Source organism: Theropithecus gelada, chromosome 1 (genome assembly GCF_003255815.1).
Source record: "Theropithecus gelada isolate Dixy chromosome 1, Tgel_1.0, whole genome shotgun sequence".
Classification (NCBI taxonomy): Eukaryota; Metazoa; Chordata; class Mammalia; order Primates; family Cercopithecidae; genus Theropithecus; species Theropithecus gelada.
This window is the reverse complement of record NC_037668.1, coordinates 90,794,151-90,799,642: the sequence shown is the minus strand read 5'-3', so window position 1 is coordinate 90,799,642 and position 5,492 is coordinate 90,794,151.

Genomic DNA, 5,492 nt, shown 5'->3' with positions numbered 1-5,492 from the left:
CAGTTTTTTGTAGCCAGGCCAAAATAACTTCAGACAAGCTCCTGACCAGAATGATTTTTAAAATGCTGGCTTCATCAATGGGCATCTTCGAAGGCTGTTTATTTCTAAGACACACCAGCATGAGTAGTGTGAAAAAGGAGGCTGGCCCAGATTTCACTGAGTGTAACCTGCCGAAACATTGCTTATCAGGCTGGGGCAAGTCTGTTGAGGATGGAGATCGCTTGAAGGAAAGTTCTAGAGAATGACCACTGAGGCATTGATTCTAATTCATTCATTCATTCATTCATTCATTCATTCATTCTTCTTTCTTTCACTTTTCATTTTCTTTTTTAAAAGAGAGCCTGCGTGGTTAGTTGTCTGTGTGGTTAATTTTTTTTCTAGTGAAATCAGCAAGATATGAAATGTAAGCTGCCAAATTAGATAACTCACTCATAATTCCATGCATACATTAAAAAAATAAGAATTGAGCACATATTTTGTGTGCTACTGCTATAGGTCCTATAAGGGATATACAAATTTAGTGGTATTCATTCACTCATTCAACTATATTTCTTGAGCAGCTATTTTGTACTAAGCATTGTGCTAAAGTGCAACAGTTAACAGAACTTAGGGTCACTAAAAATAAACAAGTAATCAACAAGATAATTGCAAAGTGTGATAAGAATTCCCATGTATGAAACAAGGTATTCCATACTAATTGTTTTGTTTTGTTTTTATCTTTTTTTTTTTTTTTTGAAATGGAGTCTCACTTGTCACCCAGGCTAGAGTGCAGTGGCGTGATCTCAGCTTACTGCAACCTCTGCCTCCTGGGTTCAAGCGATTCTCCTGCCTCAACCTCCTAAGTAGCTAGGACTACAGACATGCATCACCATGCCCAGCTAATTTTTGTATTTTTGGTAGACATGGGGTTTCACTGTCTTGGCCAGGCTGGTCTCAAACTACTGACCTCAGGTGATCCACCAGCCTCAGCCTCCCAAAGTGCTGGGATTTTTACAAGCATAAGCCCCTGTGCCTGGCCTGCTTTGTTTTTAATGTAGAAGATGGTGGCCTCAAATTTTCTAGAAAAGCAAGTGTATTGGAGATTGCGAGAGGTTTGTTAGAGGGGAGACATAGTAGTGGATGCCGTGGCTGAATTAGGATGCCAGCTGTACTGAGTAAGCTTGAGCAAATTGTTACATGTGTGTGTGACTTAGAGAAGCCAATAGAACCTACATTGCAGGGTTTTTTGAAGGATAAAGCAAAATAACATAAGGAGGTGCTTAGTACCAGGTCTGACACATGGTGAGAGGTCGGCGAAGGGTCTCTTCTCAAGTCAAAGAAAACCCATTGGAAATTACAAAGAAGATACCTGCTTGGATCCTGAGCTTGCATCTGAGCCTCACCAGGCCTCAGGTGGGACTCTGCAGGGCCTGCCCACTCCTTGCCGACCTGAGGACAGTCTGCACCAGGGAGCGAAGCTGCGGAAGCGCACTCCCATATATATTAATGAGATGAAGGAATGTGAAGACCCCAACAGAATCTGTTTATACGTTATACATTTCTCGTGTTATTATTCAGCATTGATTGAGTATCCTCAAATCTGTAAGCCTTTTATAGAATGGCCCAACAACTCTCAATTACCTGCAGTCTGCAGAAGGTAAGTCAAGAAAAATGAAAACAGAGAAAAGACCTGTAGTTCTTTTCATAGCCCCGAGAATTCACACCGAAGTCTTCTTTTGGCTCAGCCATTGACAAGGACCAAGAAGGGATAGTTGGGGGCTAGGCTTTCCGTCCCATGAGGGCAGGGACTGTAAATCATTTCACAGCTGCTTTGTCAGTTTCTAACATAGAAACTGTAAACATTTGTTGAATGAAAGAAGAATGAATCACGTTTTTGTATGCTCACTATGTGTCAGAGAGTATTCTAAGAGTTTTACCTATAGTAATGTTTCTTAATTCTCACAACAACCTTAACAGTGGTACTATTATTACCTCCATATTCCAAGGAATGAAAGCACAGAGAGGTCAAGTAACTTACTCAAGGTTGCACAGCTACTAAGGACAGAGGCAAGAGTCAAACCCAGGCAGTGTGGTTCCAGAATCAGTGCTCCGATGTGCTCTCCCCATTAGCACTAGAGGCAGTAGAGCCCAGATACTTGCCTCTACCCACCAGCTCATGCTTCCAAGCTTTAGTACTGTTGCTTCTTCATTCATCAGCACCAGCCCAGACCTCAGAGACCTTGGGCGCCCCTCTTAATCTCACCTGCAGGCCACTGGTGTCTACCTTAGTTGTCTGTGCTTCTGACTTGCACAGACTCTCAGGTTCTGCTTTTCCTCCACTCTTACTAGATGTTTGAAAATGCTTTTTTCATATATTATATTTGTACACATTTTTCCTTACTAGATGGTGATGTCCCACTCAACCTTCCCCTTCATCTGATTTATTGTCCGTGTTCAACTTTAGGCTCCTCCATTCCCCAAAAAGTGCAGACTACTTAAAAATGATCATCTTGATATCTTTACAACTGCTTATCCAATGCCAGGCTGTGTGCAGCTATTCCTTATTTCCATTCATGAGAACTCAAGGAGAGGGGTGTACTTAGCCCCATCGGATAGATGTGTTCAGTGATGCCCCCTGCCTGGGGTCAGCACCAGTGTGCAGTGGAGCCTGGACTCAGAGCCAGTGGGCCCAGCTTCAAGTCCATGGCCTTCTCCCTACTCACATAGTTGACCCCACTTCCATGTTCACCTGCCAGGAAAATCCCCCTAAAACAATGAAGCAGCCAAATCTTGGAGGATGGGACAGTGGATGGGGGGTGGTAGAAGAAGCAAAACAAAGGGGCCTCAGAGCTCCCCAGCAGGGCTCAGTTTGGGGGAAATATCTGTTCCTGGGCGCTTCATCAGCCACAAGGGCAAAGACCTAGGACAGGCAAGAGATCCGATCTGAACTCTGATATTAAAAAAGAGGCAGTAAGAACAGGGTGATCACTCTGAGCCTGTATATTAAATGTATTTTCCCTTTGTAAAAAAAAAAAAACTGCAAAAGTTATGTTTCAACATAAAGGCAGCCTGTGTTTCATAGCTATTCTAATTTATGGGCCGTACATTCCTGTGATTGTCTTGAACTGAATAGCCAAGTAAATAATCATCGAAAGCCACAGGTAAATCACTTGGAGGTGAACCGAGCCTGTCCAGAGCTTCCAGAAATGGCACAAACATTATTTCCTAATTTTGCAGATTTCTTCATCTGAGCTCAGAAAACACCTTCTCTCGTTGGCTTTGAGGTTTGACACTTTTTCCACTCACATCCTGAAGAGACAACGACAAGGTGAAACGTGAGAAGTGTATAAAGCATTTTCAAGGATTCCCCGTCTAATTTGCCTTCTCAGTTCCAAGGAAATAACGCCATACACTCTACTTCCCTAAGTATTTATTCTGTGCTACCAAATGACTAGAAATGGGAGGCGATGGGAGGAGTCCAGAGAGGTGGGAGATATGGACCACACTTTTACAAAGCCTAGAACCGGGTTGATTTTTTTTTTATTGTGGCAAAATATACATAACATAAAATTTGCCATTTAAGCGTTACAGTTCAGTGACATTAAGTACATTCACATTGTTCTACAACCATCACCACCATCCATCTCCAGAACACGTTCCTTTTCCTCAACTGAAACTCTATGCCCATTAAACATGAACTCCCCATTCTCCCTTCCCCCAACCTCTGGTGACCACCATTCTACTTTCTGTCCCTATACATTTGACTACCCTAGGTATTTCGTATAAGTGGAATCATATAATATTTATCCTTTGTGACTGGCTTATTTCATATAGTATGTTTTCAAGGTTCTTCCACGTTGAAGCACAGAGGACGTGGTTGATTTTAAGCATACAAATGTTGAACCAATGGACATACCAAATCTCAGGCAAGTCAACCGAGAGGCAAATGCATATTCATGTTCACTTGTGGTTGTTTTAAGGAAATTTGACTCTAAGCTGCAGCAATAAATCCCATGCATTTATTTGGCTCCTGCTCTGTGCAAGGGCCCATGGGCAGCTGAAGCAGAAATAGACACTACATTTCCAGGAGACGTAGTGTGCAGATTCAAATCCAGCTATTAAGTGCTAAGTAACTTTAGGGTACAGATGAAAAGGCAAACAGGAGTTTAAGAGAGGTCATTTCAGGCAGAGGTGATTGTGGAAGGGATGAATGTTAGTGGGAATTTGAAGGATGGGTAGAATTTAGTACAAAGGAATGGCCTAGATATAGAAAACATTCCAGACTGGCATGGGGTGAAAGCATGTTTGACAGCAGACTGTCTTTTTCACGGTTTCATCCCCAGTGCCTGGTGCCACAACAAACATGTGCCTCAAGAATCAGTGAATGCAGAGCCCAGAGGTCAGAAAGCTCAAAGTGAAATGTGGAGACAATGGGTAGATAGTCTAGTTTGAGAAGAGGATCCCTAAAAAATGTTGGTAGAGATCAGAATGTGGAAAAACTTCGCCAGACTAAGAAGCTTGAACTTTATCCTGAGGAAAATAGGGAGGCATTGAAGGTGGTTGACCAGGACAGTGCTTATTCCACTCTTTCTAATCATAGGTGCACCAGAGCACAAACACCCCCCTGAAAGCTTAAAGTGACAATAGTTGGGTAATGGGATACAACTGTCTTCATCAGGTTTATGCAGATAAGGCAACATCTTGTTTAGAAGTATCATTTTTTGGAAGCATTATGAAGTGACAGTAGGTGGAGGCAGCTGCTAGCCAACAGACTAGGGAGGACAACATTCCAGTAATCACGAACAACGGCAACAACGTAGCTGCTGAGATTAAGAGAAAACAGGCAGATCTTGAGGCCATGGTTGGAGAGAGGATTACAAAATGTAGAAATCTTGAAACTCCTGGAGGAGAATCGGAAGCCAGAGACAAGGACAAAGGTCAGGACTGATTGATCTCAGTGGCCAGCGAAGGAGGTTTAAAGGAAAAGAAGTTTTTTGCCTTGTAGAGTGTGAGGTTGGAAGGAGAGACCAGGCTTCCCTATTCAAAAGAGAAGCAGAGTTTCAGGATTAAATAGCTGGAGAGATTTGATCTACAGCAAGGCAAATGTGGACGGTGGAAAGGCATAGGAATAAATGAAGGTCATGAGAACACAAGAATTATGGGGAGGAGAAATGAGAAGAGGGGAAGGGAGGGTTGGGGAGGGGGAGAAAGGAGAGGAGAGAAGGAGACTGACTTTGCACTTAACAGAAACTCACTTCAACTGGTTTAAACCAAAAAGGGGCATTTGTTACAAGGTCACAGGGATATTTCATGGAACCCAAAAGGGCAGCCAAGATCAAAAGAAGAGTGGAACCAGGAACTGGAGAGCTATCCAGAACCAGCAATTACTCTGTTTTCTCTTTCCTACTCTCCAACGCCACCTGCACTCTCTTCTCTGCCTCTGCACCTACTTTATTCTTGGCTTTCTCCACTACGCAGATAGAGGGTCACACCTCTGAATGCATAGAGGAGCC